The sequence below is a fragment of the Felis catus genome, chromosome A1 (assembly GCF_018350175.1).
Source record: "Felis catus isolate Fca126 chromosome A1, F.catus_Fca126_mat1.0, whole genome shotgun sequence".
NCBI classification, from domain to species: Eukaryota; Metazoa; Chordata; class Mammalia; order Carnivora; family Felidae; genus Felis; species Felis catus.
The window spans coordinates 16865166-16886933 of NC_058368.1; the positions used below are offsets into that span (position 1 = coordinate 16865166).

The following is a 21768-nucleotide window of genomic DNA, read 5'->3' on the forward strand; positions in this document are numbered from 1 at the left end:
CTGAAGATGCCTGTGCTTGGCTGACACGGTATTGGAATGTTTTGTTTTATGTGAACGTGTCCAGGGGCACGCTGATTCTCCTGTCTTTTTCTTCCTTTATTCCTCCTTCAATTGTTTAGCTTTGGGTTAAGTGCATATTTTACACTGTTGATTTTAATTCTTCTTCTCATTTTTTTGCTCACTTATTAACTATAGGGTTTTAAGTTCTTTTCTCAGTGGTTGCTCCGAAGATTACAGTATGGATCTTAATGGATCATAATCTATTTCAGAATAATACTAATGCTGCCAACAAACACAAACTTTGCTTCAAAGCAGCCTCATTCCCTTCTCTCTCTCTCTCTCTTATGCCATGATGGTCATATACATCTATTTGTAAGTACAAAAATCTGTAGTAGTGCCGTAATTATTGTCTTAAGCAATATTATGTGTCTTTAAAGTAGCTAAAAAAAGAAATGAAAAATATGTCTGTTCAGTCTTTTATGTTTATCCCCAAGTTGACAATTTCAGGTGTTCTTCATTTCTCCCTGTGTGTTTTAGTCGCCGACTGAAATTGTTTCTTTTTAGCTCAAAGACTTTCCTTTATGTATCTCGTAAGGCATGTCCCTGGCAATAGATCTCCTCGGGATCTGTTTTTCTGGGAACATCTTCATTTGCTGTCATTGAAAAAACAATTTATGGAGGCATATTTTATGTATCATATAATTCAATGATTTCAAGTACACGATTCAAAGTTTTTAAAGTAAGTGTATCAAGTTGTGTATCTATTACCAGAAAACAATTTTAGAACATTTTCATCATCCCAATAAGATCTCTTAGGTCCATGAATTATCTCACCCCCTCCACCCCCAGCTCCAGGCAAACACTAACCTGCTCTCTGTCTTCACAGAATTTATTCCTCTGGACTATTCATAAAAAATAGAATCATGCAAAAATTGTTTTCCTGTCTCTGACCTCCTTCACCCAATGCAAAGCTTGTGAGGTTCATCTATGTCACATACATACAGCAGCGGTTTCTCCTCCTTCCCCCAATACTAGACATCATTCTCCTGCAAAGAGACACCACACACTGTCCATCAATCTGGCCCGTAGACACCGACCTAGGTCATTCCCAACTCCTGGCCCCCATGAATATACAGCCACTAAGAATATGAATACACAGATTGTTATATGGATATATATTTTAATTTCTCCGGGTAAACATACACAGAAGTGAAGTTGCTGGGCTGAGTTCTTTCTCTAGGTTCTAGAGGAAAATCTCTTTGCCTCTTTCAGCCTTCGGAGCCTGCTGTTGGTTCATGGTCCTCTTCCATCATCTTCCAAGTCAGAAGTGGCAGGTTGACTTCTTTTCATATCACCTTATTCTGACTTCCTCTTCTGTCTCCCTCTTCCACCTTTAAAAAAAAGGTTTTGTTTTACTTTTTGAGAGAACGCGAGTCGGGGAGGGGCACAGAGAGAGGGTGACAGAGAATCTGAAACGTGCTTTGCGCCAACAGCAGCGAGCCGGATGTGGGGCTTGAACTCACTAACCAGGAGATCATAACATTGGCTGAAGTTGGGCGCTCAACCTACTGAGCCACCCAGGTGCCCCTCCGCCTTCCACTTTTAAGGACTTTGCGATTATGTAAACTCACTGGATTATATCTAGGATATCCTTATTTAAGATCAACTGATTGGCGAACTCAACTCCATCTGCAACCTTGGTTCTGGTTTTCAATGCAATGTAACATATGAGGTTTCAAGGAGTGGTACATGGACGTCAAATAGGGCCATTGTTCTAGATTACTTTTTCCTTCAGCACTTTGAACATGTTACCCTCCTGTCTTTTCGTCTCTATTGTTTCTGATGATAAGTTAGGCATTAATCATATAGATGAGGTCCTATCTGTAAATGAATCATTTATTTCTTCTTTTATTGCCTTCAAGATTTTCACCTGGTTCTTGGATTTCAGCGGTGTGGGTGTGATAAGTCTAGAGGTACATGTCTGTGCTCATTCAACTCCGGATTTATTGAGTTCCATGGAACCGTAGACTAATGTTTTTATCAACTTCGGAAAGTCTTAACCCATTATTCTTCAAGTATTTTTTCACTTTCTCCTCTCTTTTTGGATCTCCCATTACATCCATGTTGGCAAGCTTAATATTACCCTACAGATCTATGAAGTTCTGGTCATTTTTCTTCAATATCTTTCTTTGAGATCTGCAGATTGGATAATTTCACTTCTCCTCTCTTCTTCCAAACCAAATCTACCATTGAGCCCCTCTAGCAAATTTTTCATTTGGATTATTGTAATTTGCAAATCCATAATTTCCATTTCCTGTTTTGTATCCTGGTAATCTCCTCCTTGGGAATCTCTATTCATTTACTGTGACTTTGTGTTCCTTTAATTCTTTATACGTGATTTCTTTAATTCTTTGGACATGTCTAAAATGAGTGTTTGAAATCTTTTTGTCTGTGAAATCCAACACCTGAGGATATGAAAATATAGCTTGTGTTGATTTTTTCCCTTAATATTGGTCGCACTCTCCTGTTTCTTTTAATTTTTTTTAACTTATTGTTGAAAACTGGACATTTTTGACAATGTTGCAATTCTAGTAGCTTATCTTTTTTTCCCAAAGGCTCTTTGATGTTCTTCCTGAGTTTTGTTTTTTTCTTTTGTTTTCGCTTCTTGATTTACCTGTTTCCTTTGATTTGTGTGTTTCTTTGGTTTCCATGCCTGTGCTAAATCTGTGAAATATGTCTCTACTGTGATGTGCAGCCACTAATATTATATCTTTTCAAGTTGCTTCTTAAAAAAACAAAAAAGCTGCTTTAGGAGTGCCTGGATAGCTCAGTCAGTATAGCATGCAACTTTTGATCTCTGGGTTGTAAGTTCAAGCCCCACATTGGATGGAGAGATTACTTTAGAACAATAAATTAAAATCTCTACAACATACAGTCTTATTTTTAATTTTTGGCCTTGATTCTTAGGAGCCACTGTTGTTAGTATCTGCGTGACTTACTTGCCATCTAACAACTGGCCAGAGATTATGCTCAACCAATTCAAACCAGTAAGATGTCCTTCTTCTGTTGACAGACCTATATGTTGGTAGAAGAGATCATTAAAAATTCAAACCATTTTCAAGTCTTCCCTAGGTTTTACTTGGCTGGTTTGTGCTGGTATCCTGGGCACCTGCATGCAAAACCTGCCAGGAACTCCTTTCCCTAACCACAACTCAGGATCAATATGATGTTGGCCCTCCCTGCTCACCTACATCTGAAATCATCACTTCAACCAACTGTGTTTCTGGTCTTTCATCACTAATACGCAAAAATAAGTGGCCTTCCTTCAGCAATAGTAGTGAAACTATTATGTCTTATGGCCTGTCTCATTCTGGCATGCATTCTATGTAGACTAAACTGGGGGAATGAGACAAGCCTCAGGATAAGACACCTCAGATTCTGACTGTCTTTTCCCGAACATCAGCCATTTTTCATGGGTAAACGCTTTTTAGAACGGTGTATACTTTTGGTCAGTTTCCAGGGTTCTGAAATGATAATTTATGCCTATTCTCGGGGAACATGATTTGCCAATTTTCTCACTTGGCCACAGTCATCAAAAAATTTGTAAACATTTTAATTACACAATTAACATAATTGAACACATAATAAGATTGCAGGGAATAAAAATATATAATCTTGTAAAGAGATGCATATAAATCATTTGCTAATTGATATCAGTGATAATAGCTATCACTCTTTTGTGACTTCAAAAATGACTCCAAACAAATTAGTAACATGAAACTCCTTGCCTGATACATATGGAAAACCTACAAAAAAAAATTAAGTGTAATCATTAGGACAGGATCACTTTAAACTTATTCTGAAAACCTTGGCTGATAGAAATGAAATAAGAAGGGATAAAAAGTTTAAAATTTTGGGGGGGAAAGAATAAACTGTTCTTATCTCAAGAGAGTGTGACTCCCTACAAAGAAAATCCAACAGACTTGGGAAAAAAGCCCTTAGAACTTGTAACAGATTTTCGGATACACGTTTGCTAGATATGAGGTTGCCAGTTTGTTATTGATATAGATATAGATATAGATATAGATCTCTTGGATTCCCTTATTAACAAAAATTTTTCTAATAGGTAAATCTTTTAGGTTTCAAAGCAAAAGTTTAGGGGCGCCTGGGTGGCCCAGTCTGTTAAGTGTCCAACTTTGACTCAGGTCATGATCTCGCGGTTTGTGAGTTCGAGCCCCGCGTTGGGCTCTGAGCGGACAGCTGAGAGCCTGGAGCCTGCTTCGGATTCTGTGTCTCCTTCTCTCTCTGCCCCTCCCCTGCTCACTCTCTGTCTCTCTCTCTCTCAAAATTAAATAAACAAACAAACAAACAAAAGCAAAACTTTAATACCTTTAGGACAAACATTATGAGATGATCTCCATGACAGTAGGTTAGGGAAGTTTCTCTTGTCTCAAATTTTAAAAGCACAGATCGCAAAGGAAAAATATCTACATTATAATGGAAGACAAAGGCGTTATAACCCATGTTTTTCAATGGTATACGCTGATGCAGAACTGATGTAAATCAATATTACCTTTCCTTCTTCATTTAATTATATTTTTAAATGTAGGTTTCTCTCTGGTCTCCATAAAAAAAGAGTAATCAAAGCAAAAGTCATTGTATGGTCACCTACCAAACTGCTACTCATTGTTTACTTTCAATTCTAAATAGAAAAAAAGAAAGAAATGAAAAGAAATAATAAGGACAAAAATAGAGATACTTTGAAAATACTGAAACATTCAAAAACCTAATAACAGTGTCAAGGATTCCTTAAGGTCCACAGATCTTGGTCACAAAATAAAAAGTTGTTTGGGATTTTTTACTAATTGTGTTTAAAATTTTTCTTTAAAAATTCACACCAAGCATCAAAAAATTAATCACTACTGTAACTTTTAATGTATTTCAAAAAAAAAAACTTCTATGGGAAATGTCACTTTTGGTATTTTTACAGAATAGATTATAAATGCAAAGTTTCTAGTGTGTTTAAAATAGTTTAGAACTTATTTTTGTTCTCAAAATAATACTAGGTAATATAAACTTGCCCAAGAAAAATTCTATTCTATACTAATATATTTTTGACAAATTGATCTATTCCTTAAATATCATAGAGAAAATGAGGCAGTTGTCTATAATAAGAAAATAAAGCCTTCTTCTAAAACTCAGCATACATGACACAGGCAGACTAAAAATGTATCCCCAGCTTTTGCTCTGTAACTGAAAAGAGTAATTGAGAGAAAATACTGCATACAAACCAATTATACACTTTCCTCAGATACATTTTTAAAAAGCTAAGACCCATCTGTCCTAACATCTGCAAAATTCTTATAATTAAAAGGGAAGGAAATAAACATAGTGGAAATTATTCAAAGATGTTTTTACACTTCACTAAATTTTTATGCTTTAAGTTTGACTATAAGGAGGAGTCTAGAAGAATTATACTTTGTTAAAATTGAAACTTTAAAATTTTGTGATCAAAATTGTGAATACCTGATTTTTATCCTGTCTACAATAACTTTGGGATTTTCTCTGTTGCTTATTATAAACTTAATTGTATAATTTTTCATTTCTCTGTGGACCTGAGAAGTCAAACACGGTTGAAATCAGGCAATGTTAGGTCTCTTACTACTGAACTGCCAAATGGAGCTATTTCAGTTGACTTAATGAATCATTAATTTATTCATTAATTGGAAATACATTTTCATTGACAAAAACAGATCTTTCATGTACTATTCTAGGTGCTGGTATGGCAGTGAAGAATACAGCAAGATACCCGCTTATGTAAAGTTTGCTTGATAGTTTTTTTAAAGTTCTACCTCAAGCACAGAAAGAGAAACTCAGACTCCAGAATCATGGCAAATGAAACAGGGACAGCAATCTCTTCTTTCTGTCTTGTAGTGAAGAGGGAAATGATTCTCCTCCTAAGGTATTTTAAGCCATTTAATGAGGTGGGATAGATGGCAGAAGGTGAAGTCATATCTTCACTATCATTGGCGTTAAAAGACTGAGAAACAGGCCAGGGATTTTTGCCCGATTCTGAAACATGAGATGGAGATCCATGTGTAGATAGTTGTGGATCCTGCATAACATTATTTCATTTTAAGTTTTAGATAGAAGATGCTTATGCAGTTCTTTTTTAAATGTTTTAATGTTTCTTTATTTTTGAGAGAGAGACAGAGCATGATGGGGGGAGGGGCAGAGAGAGGGAGACAGAATCAGAGGCAGGCTCCAGGCTCTGAGCTGTCAAGCACAGAGCCTGACATGGGACTTGAACCGATGCACGGTGAGATCATAACCCTAGCCGAAGTCGGATGCTTAACTGACTGGCCCTGCTTATGCAGTTTTCATATGCGCAGGGCCATGTTCTAGGCACACGCAGAATATTCACCCATTTAATCCTCCTACAAACACCATAAAGTAAATACAATTATTATCACAGTTTTACATATGAAAAAACTGCACAGAGAGAAGTTAAATACTTGGGCTGAGGTCACATAGCTAGAATGTGACAGAGCCAGGATTTGAATCTAAACAGTAAAAGTTTAGAATCCACGTTCCTGACCACTACAAAAGCTGCCTTTCACATATTCAAGGAGCTCTGTTTCCTAGGATCTCAAGTGGATTTCATGGGAAATGCCGACAGCGCTCCTTTTCTTTAGTTACTAGAAAAGAGCGAGTGGTTCTAATACTGTACTTTAAAATATGCTAAACTGGTAAAGAGAAACAATCTCGAGCAAAACTAATTCTGCAACCTTACATCCTACCTGAAACAAAGTGCGTGTGATTCTTTCTTCTCCAAGCCATGGGAATATGTGTTTAATAGTTTCCTGAGCCTTAACCGGCCTGAACAGCCGTCTAAAACACATTATTTACTTTCAGAAAAGGCAGATTGGGAACTTCCGCAAATACGTCCTTAAAAGTAACAAAAAAACTGACAAAAAAGATTGTCGAAATCAACTCTTGGGAACTCTGAACATTGACCAATGACTTGCAACTATCTCAAAAGCGTTCATTGGAGAAAAATTGCTGAACCCAGGTGAGAACAGCAGAGTTAATGACATTGGAGTCTGACCTAGTCCCATCTCCACGCCCACACCCATCAGGATGGTGATTAGCAAAAATCTGGAAGATAACAAATGTGAGAATTTGTGGAGATTGGAACCCACATCATTGCTGGGGGAGGTGGGGATATAAAATGGGGCACCCACTGTGAAAAACAGGTTGGCAATTCTTCAACAAGATAAACAGAATTATCATAAGATCCAGCAATTCCGCTGCTAGGTATGTACCTAAAGGAATTGAAAACAGGGACTCAAACAGATACTTGCATGTTCACGTTCATAGCAGCGTTATTGACAGTAGCCCAGAAGTGGAAACAACCCCAGTCCCTCAGATGAATGGCTAAACTAAATGTAATATATACAGACAATGGAATATTATTCCACCATAAAAAAAGGAATAAGTTCTCTTTTTTAAAGAAAAAGTTTAGTTATTTATTTTGAGAGACAGATAGAGACAACTTGTGGAGGAGCTGCAGAGATAACGGGACAGAGAGAATCCCAAGCAGGGATTCGACACGGGGCTCGATCCCATCACCCTGGGATCATGACCTGAGCTGAAATCAAGAGTCGATGCTCAACCAACTGAGCCACCCAGGCGCCCCCCAGAAAAGTAACACATGTTATCACACGAAAGAGCCTTAAAGACATTGTGTTAAGTGAAATAAGCCAGACATAAAAGTATGAATAATGTATGCCTCCACTTACACATGATACCTAGAATAGGCAGATTCATAGAGACAGAACAAAGACTAGAGGTCAGGAGGGGTCCAGGGGAGGGAGGGTGGAGAATTACTGCTTAATGAGTACAGACTTTCCATTTGGGGTAATGAAAATGTTTGGATAGAGTAGCGATGATTATACAACACGGTGAATATAACCAATGCCGCATATTCATAAACTTAAAAATGGCCAAAATGGTAAACTTTATGTTTCTATTTTACTACAATTTAAAAAAAAAAATACAAAAAGCCCCACCCTCAGGTCTTCTGGGCTTTTCCAGCATCATTCACTCAGTGATGTTTAAAAGCTCTTCTTTCTTTCTCTCTTTCTTAAATAACTATGGATGCCCTTTGAAGTTATTTGCATTTATTTGACCTTTGGAGAAGATAAGATCATAAAGTCTCCATTTTTTATAACCTTTCTCGTACTTAAAAGTTATGACAAATATTGCCCTTTCTCTGCCATTCAAAATCAGCACAAAGCGTTTTAATCTCCTCTAAAATATCCTGTATTTTCAGTCTCTTTCTTATGTAAGAACTTCTCTTGGTCTGTGTTTGAACTTTTCCTAGTTTCTCTCAGGTTGGAGACAAACTAGAAAATGTGCTGCAGGGAGAATGTGACAACCACTAAATCTACTGCGGGAGCTAAATTTCTGCTGTATGGAGATCTGACATCCTTCTAATTAAGAAAATATACAAAGTATGTCTATGTTTTCCTTTTTTGTCTTTTACTTATAATTTCTAATTCTCAATTTGTTCTTTGTTTCCTATTTCCAGTGCACATTTATTCTCGTTACTGCACAGAATTAGTCTCTCTAAAATTCCATTCTGTAGCATTCTAGTTATTTCTCTACAGTGTCTTTTAATTTTTAATTCCATCTGGCTAAGTGCTGGTCACCTCCTCAGTGTCTGCCAGGGGCTTAATGAAAATGCTCACTAATCCATCTCATAGGTCAGACTTGTCACTTACCTCTCAGGACTCTGGGAGAAATTAATGAGATCATCGTTGCAGTGCTCTTTGAAGACTTGCATTTTAGAAGAGCTATGCCAGAAGTCTCCAACAACTTATACTAAGAAATTCTTCATTGAAAGGTGAATTTTGTGATTTTTAGTAAATGTTAAGAGCATTAGGTACACCCAGCTGTTGGAAACTTGAAACATAATACTTGAAGCCAAAAACACTCTTACTGATATAACTACAGATAACATAGGGGCTGGCGAGGAATGTAAATAAAATTATTTAAGTCATATAAATAATTCTCCCAAAAGTTTGTATTAACACTTATCATATCTTAGGATAAACAAGATGATACTGAATAATACTCAGATCAATATTAATTCATTGCCTAAATATTTAAACATAATACTGTGTAAACATTCTTAGAATGTTTTGCAAACACATATGAAGAAGAGAAAATTATACGTGGTTGGGGAGCCTGGGTGGCTCAGTCGGTCAAGCATCCAATTTCAGCTCAGGTCATGATCTCTCGGTTTGTGAGTTCGAGCCCCAAGTCGGACTCTGTGCTGACACCTCAGAGCCTGCAGCCTGCTTTGGATTCTGTGTCTCCCTCTTTCCTGCCTCTCCCTTTCTCACTCTCTCTCTCTCTCTCTCTCTCTCAAAAATAAACATTAAAAGTTTTTTTAAAGAAAATTATACATGGTTTATAACACAGTTCCATCAACATTTTGCCATCTTGCCTTTGATTCTATGCCTAAGTATGTATTTTTAACGATGCTGAATAAATACTGCATTTTGAATAGTGTGTGCTAATTTTAAAGGCTTTTTCTCATTGCATCATACGATATAAAAATATTGAACTAAAAGATAAACATGAGATGACATTAACCAGAGTTCTACCACTGTTAATATTTTTACGTCATTCGGGGCACCTGGGTGGCTCAGTCCCTTGAGCGTCTGACTTTGGCTCAGGTCATGATCTTGCAGTTCCAGAGTTTGGGCCCCACCTCCGGCTCTGTGCTGACAGTTCTGGCGGAGCCTGGAGCCTGCTTCTGATTCTGTCTTCATCTCTCTGCCCCTCCCTCGCTTGCACTCTCTCTTTCTCTCAAAAATAAACATTAAAAAAATATTTTTATATCATCCAATAAAAAGCATTTTTATATGGTACAAAATTTTCTGTTTGAACATAAGTGTCATTTTAACGACTTCATTACATAAGAATAAATGCTCATTAGGCAAAAACTGGTAATGAAAATAGGCAGAAAAAAAATATTAGAAATCATCACGAATCCCACCACGCAGAGACATTCTTGCTAATATTTCGGGTTAGAGTTTCTTCATTTCTTCCTAGATGCAAATATGTGTATGTCTGCGTGTAGGATTACAAATACACAGATACAGACATAGGCTACGGACTGGACTTTGTCGCTTCCCCGAAGTCACACGCTGCTACCTCATCCTCTGTGTCATAATAGTAGGAGGTGGCAGCGTCGGGAGGTGATTGGGTCACAAAAGCAGGGCCTCCTTGAACGGGATCAGCGCCTTTATAAAAGCGACCTCAGAGGGTCCCTTAGCCCTTGTACTGCGCGAGGACACAGCGACAAGACCCTCAGAAGGAAGCCGGCCCTCACCAGGCACGGGATCTGCAGCATCTGGGTCACCTTGACGGTGGGCTTCCCAGCCTGGAGAGCCGTGAGAAACTAACTTTTGTTGTTCCTAAGTCACCCAGACTGTGGTGCTTTTGTTACGGCAGCCCAAATGGACTAATATAACATAGCTTTACATAGAGTTATGAAGATAAACACACAGTATTTTATAATCAAGTTTCCATATCAATAAATAAATACAGTCTGAAGGCTTAAAGCCTGCAAAATATTCCAATACAGGAAAGACCATGCATAAAATAGAAAGGACCTAAGTTCTGATGTCAGAATGCCTGAATTGTCTCGTTACCCTCTGCTGACAGTGTGTCCTGTGTAGTTTTTTGTAAAACCTTATCTGCAAAATGGCAGACAAGATAAAACTATAACACAATGTGTGGTTACATCGCAAGGATGAAATGTAATAATGCATGTATAAAACCTTGAAAGGTGCCATATAGTAAACACTGCATAGTGCTTGCTTCTTTTTCATCATTATGATGGTTAAAGAAGCTAAGCTCTATTTGTTAACCATTTGTTCCCGATTTTCCAGTACTGTCAATCATCCTGTGATGATTACCTTCATGCTATATATTTGCACAATTTTATCCTTACAATAAGACTGGGAAAAAAAAAAACTCCTTAGTTAAAGGGAAGCTACTTTTTAGGATCTTCTGATAACTTTCCAAGTAGTACTCTGAAAATATTCTAATTTTCCCTCCCATCAAATGGGTACCAGAATGGCTATTGTACCTCTCGCCAACACTAGGTGTTATCATTCTTAATATGCGTTAATTTGGAAAAAAAATTAAAGATAAATTAAATAGCAAATGTTACTATTTTTACAAATATTTTTACAAATGGATATTTTATAAATATCTATTTATTAAGTTTCTTTTTTTGGAAACTGCCTTCACAGTTTTGTCTGAAGATTATTTTCCTGTCATGATGATCACTTTTTCTTATTTATCTCATAAGTGCATTCACAAAACACTGGCCAAAATAATTTCCTAATGTTTTTGTCTTTACTGTTCACATTGGCTTATTCTTCTTCGTCAATTTTAGAATCTTCCTTTCTAGTAAGAGAAAGAATCTCTTCTCTAGGTTCTGAAATTTCTTTCCACTTTGTACAATTTTTTCAAAAATGTAAATGAATAAAATTCGTATTCTCATAAACTTCTAGCACATGTTTTAAGATTGTATTTTCTTTTTTTTTTTTAACTTGGAATTGGTTCTTATTTTGTACTGAATGTTTAATTCAGTAATTTGATCATTACTGGTGTCATTTCTACTTTTGCTTCCTGCAATATTAATTTCAATTCTGCTACTGAATTCATAGTATCCTTACTATCCTAACTTTCTAATTGCCTTCTTGTATCAACTAATTCTCTTCTTAAATATTTCAATTCTTATTTCAAAAAGAGTACAATTTTTCTAAATTTTTATTTTGCAGAGAATTACTTTTGGAAGAAATGTCTTCTTCTGAGTCTTGAATTTACTGTTTTCTCTTTCAAAAAACATGCATGCAATTCTTATGTCTTTGAAGATCAAAGGAGGGATTGAATATAACAAGTGTGTGATGATAGTAAGATTTAGCATTTATTAAGTCCATATTAAATGCAGTGTTGTTACGTGTATTATCTTTTATTTTCCTGCAGCTCCTCAAGGTAGGTATTACTATCATCATTTTACAGATAATGAGATTGTATCTTATATTAAGTAACTTGTTTATTGTTACGCACACATCTATTAAGAAGGAAAATTGGGGGTGCTTGGGTGGCTCAGTCAATTAAATGTCTGACTCTTGATTTTGGCTCAGGTCATGATCTCACAGTTGGTTTGTGGGATCGAGTTCTGTGTCGGGCTCCATGCTGACAGTGTGGAGCCTGGTTGAGATTCTCTCCCTCTCTCCCTCCCTCCCTCTCTTTCTGGCCCTCCCCTGCTTGCTCTCTCTCTCTCTCTCCCTCTCCCTCCCTCTCTCTCTCTCTCAAAATAAATAAACTTCAAAAAAACAAGAAGAAAAATTGTAATTTATTCAGATGTCAAATATCTCTTGTTCCCAACACAATGTGCTATTTAATTAATGACTTTTTTTGGTCCCATTCAGTCTGAAGGAGTTAACATTGAAATACAGGTTATTAGCAAAGACTTACAGAAATTTATCATCTATGGGAAGAAATGATCCTAACTGAACAACTGTGATAAAGAATCGAAGTGTGCTCTTTCAATACTAAGCTCTATGTAATTAAAATGGCGAGGCTACTCCACCTGGTTATTAGAACTTGAGTTCAGACATGTTGTGTTTAGGGACACAGAGAAAGCCATTCTTGCTACAGCATAGTGTTTATTTTGGGGAAAGTGTCTAGGTAGGATCACATTGTTTCTAAACTAGTAAACGAGACTACTAGAACCACACGTCTGACTCTAGAATAACTCTGGATATCTTGAATGCTTGAATAGCAGACTTCATTCTGTTGAAAATCTGGACACCAATAACTTTTTTTCAACAAATAAATAGTATTAAAAATAGTATTGAGAAAAGGGTATTGCAAATCCCGTCATAGAATCATCTGTTTAAACATGTGCATGAAGATACCAAAATGAATAATGCTACACCGCCTCTTGCTTGTGGCTCAGCAAATCACAATCTGGTGGAAAACACGCTGCAGACACAAATCATTTCAATAGTCATAAATATTGAGCACATGCACAGATAGGCTTACAAACAGTGGTATGTATCCAAATAGTTACAATGCACTGAGGAACATCCTATTATAGAGTCATAAACACTGAGTTACAAGTATAGAGCACAAATAAAGTAGCTAATCCTATCTATGTGAAGAACGGTGAAAACCTCATCTGAGTGTTGATTTGTGATAATTAATAGGATTCTATCAGCTAGTGAGAAAGGGGAAAAGTAAATGTCCTCTTTTTAAATTTTTTTTTCATTATTTTCTACCTTATTTCTAAGAATTCTTCGTGTTTGATATGGTGAAGTTTTCAACAGCTTGACGTCACATTTCGAGAGCAAGAATTATCCCTGGAGAGCAGAGAGCACATTGGGTCATAATGGCCATAGAGGGATATTGGACTCCTTCCAGCATTTCAGATCACAAGGTGGGGTTTTTTTTTTTTCAGTGTTTTTTTAATACCCCAAACTTTTCTTATAAATGTTTGCACTTAGATGAGGTTGGAGCTTGACTCAGATCTGCATTAGCTATGTGGTAGACTTAGGATCAGGGGATCAGACTCCTCTTAGTATTTTTAAAGCATGCTTCCAAAAGGGGAAAAGATCATTTATATTTAAAATAAAGCAATGTTCTTAGAAGCTGCCCTCCGCTCCTTCACCTTCCCGTTTGAAAGCATATGGAACAAGAGACTGCCCAGATTCAGAGTAAATACTTCAAGGTGATTTAGGATCCTTTAAATACAGCCTAATCCCTTTTCACTCAACAGAAATGCAGAGCTGCCCTGAAGACCCCGGTAGGGCCCAGAGGTGCCCCAGTCAACAATACCATGAGCGTTCTCATGGCAACTTGTGAAGTAAGTGAGGGGACTTTTTATACCTGCTGCCTTTCCCTTAAAAAGCTCTTTCTTTGCTTATCCCTGGACCCTCTTATTCTGTGACATCTATCCTGACGTCCTTCACTAAAAAAAGTATTTCCTCTCCGACAGGGGTCAATGCATCTCAATTTAACTGATGATGGTTAAAACTATGCTTTTCTGAAAAAGGCACCTATGCTGTAGTAAAACATTAGTTCACCGATGTGCAGCCTATGTTAAAGATTAGCCAAGCTCAGTTTTATTCATTTATTTCATTATTTGTTTCTGGTTACTTTGCCCTCGTGTCCATTTCTTTGTGCTTTGAAACATAGATAGCTTAACAATTGGGAAAGATAATGCAGTCTTTGATGATTTTTCACTGAAATTCAGTTGATTTATGAAGACAGAATGGGAGGGTGCAAGCATTGTGAATAGTCCCATAGGTGTACAGATGGGAAAAGAACAATACTGTAAAACAGTGGAAAAGTAAGGATTCTTATTTCCTGCTCTAAGAAAGGCAACTACATAAGATTGGAAACTTTTATAGTAAGTAAATTCTGCAGGGCTCTGAGATACAGTTTAGCAGATTTTTTGTTCCCCCAAATTTGCTATTAAAATTGTATAAAGTGCTCCATCAATCTCTCTTTAACTCTTGAGGGCAGATTGTTAATTTCTCACAGTTACGTACAAATATTTATGACTTAACAATGAATACTTCAATGACCTTTGTTTTGCTTAAAATACTAGGTCTAATTTCATCCTTTCTAGTATATTCACTAGACTAAATTTACTTTCTCTTTTCACTCAGATGATGAAATTGATTTATGAAATTTTGATTTAAAAAATAACTTAGAAATCATCAATTCTAATTCTTTCATTTTATAGATGAAAAAGTTGAGGCCCAGACAGGTTTCTTTTCCCTCTTTAAAATTTTACCTTTTAAAAAAGGTAGAAAACAAAACCATATTTAAAAAAATCATGTGATATATATTGATATATATATATTTCATTAATGAAATGTTTTTCTCTCTTGTAGGCTTATTATTATTAAGCCAAGCCATGAGATTTACAGTAAGGAGAAAATGGATCATTCTGGAGATAGGAAGTCTATAGAGCAGGGAAGAAGGAGGCTATGAAGCAAGTGTGTTTCATAATTAGAGCAGAGAATTAGAAAGCCCTTATGGTATAGTTGGAGGAGAAAGAGGAGAAAACAAGAAAGGGGAGAAATGGATAATAGTGAGTGTTCTTAAATCCCCTTCCCTCAATCCTTACTTCAAGGCATAGGAAAGTTAAAGTTAAAGTTAATAGGATACACACTCAGAAATGTGGGGAGGTAAGCCTCCTAAAGCTGCTGGCTTGCTATTCACTGAGCAGAGCACACCCCGGGAAAATTACAAACCCTGCTGAGTGTTGTACACTGGGTACACAACCGTATATGTGTATCAACAGTATAATGTGTATCATACTCACACACTAAGCCCTGGGTGGAAGGCTAGATATGGGCGAAAGAAATGTATACATGATTATTCTAACATATCCCCTTCTCCATTCTCCACAGCTTACCTATGTTGTACAAGGAGGAGAGATGCTTCAGTGTCCAGTTGGGAAGGAAAAAGAACCCTGGATCCAGAGTCATAAGGGGAAAAGAACTGCTCTTTCCAGCAAAGACAAGTTCATGCACATCTCTTTTTTTTTTTTTTTTTTCTGCTCTGTCTCCATTTGGGTGGGCTTTCTCCAAAGAATCATAAAAAAATAAGCTATGTTTTAGAATCTCATTCTTCTTGAGGGAAGACCAGAAAACTCTCTCTCTCCCTCTGGACTAATCTGCCTCAATGTAGCTGAGGAAATCTGGACTTCCTCAGCAGCTGGCATTGTTCAAAATAGACCATCCTTGCTTTGGGTCATACGACTCAAGTCTCAGGTATGTGCTTCACTTCTCGATTCTGGATTGCCTGTCACCTACAACAAAGAAATCGATTTTATCTAGCCAAATTCATGAGAGTTCTATATAAAGTTTTGTCAGTAAAGGTGAGTGTTTATGTAAAGCATTATTTTGCTCACTCTTATCCTGTGGAAATATTTATCTGAGTAACCTCACATGTAGAAGTGTATTACTGGGGAGAGAATTGGGATCCTTTCATCATTCCTATTGACCCAATGAACTTCTTTGGTGCTGCTCAGAATTTTTCAGGGTGCGTTCTGCTCACCAGAAACTAGGTTACAACACAAAATTTGTATCAATTTAAAGAGAGAGCCAAAGTTCCGGGCATGTTCTATTTAAAGATATCCTGGGGCACCTGGGTGGCTTAGTCGGTTGGCTCAGATCATGATTTCACGGTTTGTGAGCTCAAGCCTCATGTTGGACTCTGTGCTGAGATTCTCTCTCCCTCTCTCTTTCTCTCTACCCCTACCTCACACTCTCTGTCTCAAAAATGAATAAACTTAAAAAAAATAAAGATATCCTGCTGTAAAATTACCCATGTCTGAAACAGTGTCCTGAAGAAAGAGGGAATGTATATGATTATATGTACAAATATCTTCCTTAATTTTGTTAAAAGAATTGGTCCTTTTTTTTTTCTTTTCAAAATGTTTCTAGGACTACACACGCTCACCTGCGATCATTCCTTCACAGTCTCAATATCTGGTGTCTTCTCTTCCTGACATTTCAATGTTGGAATGTCACAGCACTCAGCCTTCATTACTTTCTTCTTCCTTCTCGACACTCACTCCCTAAGTGGTCCCATCTAGAGCCATATCTTTAAATACCCACCTTATGTTAACTCTCAAATGTATATCTCCTGCCTTCCCTCTCTTCTGAATGTCATACCCGGATATCCAACTGCCTATTCATCATCTCCATTTGAATCTAAAAGGCATCTCAAAATTCACATGTTAAAAATAGAACTTTCAATCTCCACTCCCAGCAAATCTGCTTCTCATTCAGTCATCGCTAGCTCAGTAAATGGCAGTACTATTCACCTCATGGCTCAGGGGGAAAAAAAATAAATAAATAAACAAACCGGTGGTATCATCCCTTTCTCATTCTCACACCTGCTGCCCAAAACACCAGCAACTCTGTTGACTCTAAGTTCAAAATACTGTATATCTGGAATCTAGTCATTCTCACCACTATAACGGTAGCCCAAGCCAACATCATCTCTCCCCTGATCTGTTGCAAAGGCCTCCTTATGGATGTTCTTGCTTTCACTCTTGCCTCCTGTGAGCTATTCTCCATGCAGTAGGCAGAAATATGCTCACGAATCAGAATGTATCCACTGCATCCCTATTCTAAACCCTTCTAGTGGTTTCCTGTAAAATGAGGAAGAATACCAGTGTTTATGTCATGGTGTTGCTAAGAAGATTCAATAACATCTCCATAAAGCACTTTGTATAGTTTCTGGCACATAGAAATAGTCAAGGGAAGTAGGTAATTATTATTAGTTAGTTTCTTTAGCACAAGATTTCCCTGTCTGCAGTCCATCATTCACAGGAAGACAAAACTGCCTACAAACTTCAGGGTGCTCGTAGGATCAATTCATCCCTTATGGCCTCAAACACATAGTCCTTCGATCTGGCTCTGACCTATATTTTCAGCTTCATTCCCTATTACTCATTCATTGATCAACTATTTATGTACCAGGAAGAGCACTTGGACCTGAAGATACAAAGGTCAATGCTCCCAAGTCCTAAACATTCTGTTTCTGCCATGCTGAATGGTGGGAGATGGGCCTTGGGGAAACAGTTGCAAGAGGAAATCGATTATTTCCTGGCCCGAGTTTTTAAAAATCTAGTGTCTGAGAGAAAACTGACTATTGCAGCAAAACTGACTGTTGAGAGAACTGTTACCTAGAGAGAAATTTCCGCATAGGAGACCAACAAATAAAATGAGTCAACTCGTATCAGAAGCCAAGTGTTCCCCATTCAGGGCACTTATTTCCTTTCCCATTGCTTTACCTGTCATACTCTTGGAACTTCTTCAAGGCTATCCTTAAAGTCACTGTTCAGTGAAGCCTTCTGTGACACCCCCATGTATATAGACACGTGGTTGCTCTATTCTGGTGCAACCACATAAACGAGTTCATGGGAGCTCCTCGTTTGGAGATATGAATAATTCTGCACGGCTGTATCTTTTACTGGCATATGGCCTGCTAAAGGAAGGTGCAATCTTTTCTGGAAAAAAGCTATCAAATCTTTATGGTAACATAACTGGCATAAACATTGTGTAAGTTTAAGGGGTACAGTATGTTTACTCAATTTATATTTATATATTACAAAATGATTAACACCATAGTGTTAGTAGCACCTTCATCCTGCCACATGATTATCATTTCTATTTGTGGTTAAAATATTTAAGATTTATTATCTTAGCAATTTTGAGGACATAATATAGTATTATCAGCTATAATAACCATGCTCTACATTAAATCCCGGAACTTGATGCTCTTATAACTCAAAGTTTGTAGCCTTTCGCCATTTTCTCCCCATTTCCTTCATCCCTCAACTCTTTGGAACAATCACTCTACTCTGTTTCCCCAAGTTTGTCTCTTTTAGATCCCATATATAAATGATACCATATAGTATCTATGTTTCTCTGTCTGGCTTATCTCACTTAGCATCATGCCCTCAGGGTTCACCCAACTTGGGGCAAACAGCAGGACTTCCTTCTTTCTCGTGGCTGAATAATATCCCATTGTGTATATCTTCTATATATCTTCTTTACTCATTCATCCATTGATGGACATGGGTGGTTTTGGTTTCTTGGTTATTGGAATATCACTAGTGCAACTTTGTTTCAGTTTGGGTCATCTGAGAGCCTGAGTAGGAATGCAGACATACATGGTTTATTAAGGAAACACTCTCAGAATAAAGGATGTGAAGGAAATAGGATAGGACAGGAAAAAGAGCTAAGTAAGGATGTCTTCTGAGTGGGGAGTCATCCTGCAGGCTGAACCCACCGCGGGCTCCAGGGCATGAATCATACCACAGAACTCGACTCATTTTGAGTCACCGGCATCTGGGTCAGTCAGTCATTGCCTGTTAGGCTAGGCATTCCTGTCCAAGCCAGGGAGTTTCTCCAGAGGAGACAGTAGCTGGGAGTCCTTGGTAGCCTTCACTGCAGTGATGAAGGATGAATGTTCTGGCCTGATGAGAGAGATCCTGCCAGAGCAGCAAACACTGTATTAATCTCTGTGTTCTAACATCTACTTTTTCCTTTATCATATAGTGGACCCTCAAAAAGATTTATTATACCATTAAATGAATTATTGGATTACAACTCTGAGCAAGGTTCTATACGGTGTCACAATGATGAGACACAATGAGACACAATGATGAGTTCTTCACCTCAGTCATTTGTGGCGAACATCCAGTGAGGTGGGGGGTGGTGAGATAAAATCACTAACACCTAGAATACAGGGCAAGATATAATGTCTACAAGACAGATATATGGATTTTATGGAACTGCAACTGAGGTGTGAATGTCATCTCATAGGAATTGAGAGACTTCAGGGAAGACATGGAGTTTGTAATCTTAACGAACACATTGATTCTCAGGGGAAAAAAGAGGTTAAACTGCAACCGGGGAGAACTCCATTACAAATGTCATAGAGACAGGGGGCACCTGCTCTATGGCTCGGATGGTTAAGCAACCAACTCTTGGCTTCGGCTCAGGTCATGATCTCACAGATCATGAGTTTGAGCCCCACGTCGGGCTCTGTGCTGGCAGTGAGGAGTCTGCTTGGGATTTTCTCTCTCCCTCTCTCTCTGCTCCTCCCCTGCTCATGCTCTCTCTCTCTCTTTCAAAATAAATTAATAAAACTTAAAAACAAACCCCCAAATGTCTGGCATTTGGGCAGACAATTCAGGCAGAAAATGTCTGAATTAAGGAAAGAGAAGAGGTCACTCAACTGCTGCTTAGACCACAGGCTAGCTAAGTAGTAAACATGGCCAGAAAATGAATTGGGGGTATAAATGTGTAGGGATCTAAGTGCTAAGCAGAGAAGTTTGGGTTTAACTGTCCAGATAATGGGAAGTCATTAGAGATTTTTCAACCTGGAAGTGAAAGAAAAGGGCCTTGGTTTTAACCTAGCAAGATTAGTTTAGGTTGAGAAGGAACTAGATGTAGAAACTGTTTATAAAGCAACCTTAGACAATGTTTTAAAATGAAATGCCTTTGGGGCACCTGGGTGCCTCAGTCGGTTAAACATCTGACTTCGGCTCAGGTCGTGATCTCATGATTCACAAGTTCAAGCCCCGCTTTGGACTCTGCTGACAGCTCAGAGCCTGGAGCCTGCTTTGAATTCTGTGTCTCCCTCTCTCTCTGCCCCTCCCCACCTCTAGCTCACTCTGTCTCTCAAAAATAAATAAATATTAAAACTAAATGCCTTAATCTCTCCGTGTCTTCATTTTAAGCTACATTTTAACAAATTTTTATTACATATAATTTTATTTTAAAGATTAAATGAAAAAGCAGATTTTCTAAACACCATATTTCCAGACCATATGTAAATTCCCTGTGTTGAAGCACATTCTGAGAAAAGGTACAATATATCAGAATTCCAAAGTATATCTGACCCCTAATATATGATAATTGACTGTTGACAAAATAAGTCCACAAAATGTAGGCGTTCCACTATCTCCTTGCTACTATTAAATATACATTCCATGGTGATGTCTCTGATTTATTTTATTATCTTAATTAGATAGATCACAATTCTCAGTTGCAACAAATTTTTATTTGGAGCTTCTTAGCTTATCATAAGGAGAGACACTTAAGGAATCAAAAGCATGATGTCCATCTTCGAAGAGAAAATAAAATAATATTTATGGGAACATTCTGGGTAACAGGTTGTACTAAAGAGATGCTTTTGTATACAGCATCTCACCGATGCTGCATATTCAGTAAAAATCCTCATTTTAATTCATATGTTAATTAAAGGACCTTGGTTTATCTACTTAGTAAGTAAGAGTCAGATTCAAACCCAGTGTTAATCACCAACCTAAAACTCTTTCTATACATATATTAGCATACATAGCATACCATCTATACATATGTCACATCTATTAGGATATTTACATGTAAAAATTAGTAGCAACATATGGCCGCAATTGTTAAAGACTAACGGAATAGTGATATAGGAAATAACTGCCAAAATGTAGCTCCTATAAATGTTGAGATATATGTAACACACTCTCTCCCATTCACAGCCCATTATAATTTCCACCTTTGTTCCAAAATTCACTCCCACCCCAGGGATGGGTCTGTAGAATAAAACCATAATAAAGTTTATAGGGAATACATAGAAGAAAAATAATGGTCATACTGAACACTAATGCTATGTTATTTATAGCTACTTAGGATTTATTATGTTTCATAAATCATTTAGCATGATTTTTGTTAATTTATTCGTTTAAAAATATGTGCATTATTAGTGCAATTAATTTTACATTAAAGGATGTGTTTAAATATTTTCATTTTGCCAGTCATAGAGTTTAACTTGGAATGAATTCATTATAGCTAATCCTCACAAAATTCCTCAAGATAAGGTTTTGTAATAACCATTTGACAGTTAGAAAATTAAAACTGTAAAAGGTTGAGTAACTTTCCCGAGGGTACAGATTGCTAATTTTAGAAATAGCAAAGTGTCCAAGTCTCTATTATGGGGCATCAGCTTTAAAGAGCCCGTTACTTATTTTTGGAAAGATATTTAAATTAAAAACTAATGATAACAGACAATGAAAAGCTTATGTTGGAGTAAATGATCTGAAAGCTAGAACAGTCACTGTATTAGTTTCCTATTGCTGCTGTAACA

The 21768-nt window shown here is 37.3% G+C and overlaps 1 long non-coding RNA gene across 1 annotated transcript; it reads left to right on the top strand.

The window, feature by feature from the left end:
- The first annotated feature begins 10295 nt into the window (after positions 1-10295).
- On the top strand, positions 10296-15877 carry LOC109497541. The gene is made up of 4 exons (XR_002153815.3): positions 10296-10466; positions 13386-13531; positions 13871-13957; positions 15516-15877. It is a non-coding gene; the product is annotated as an uncharacterized LOC109497541 (long non-coding RNA).
- Positions 15878-21768: the final 5891 nt, after the last annotated feature.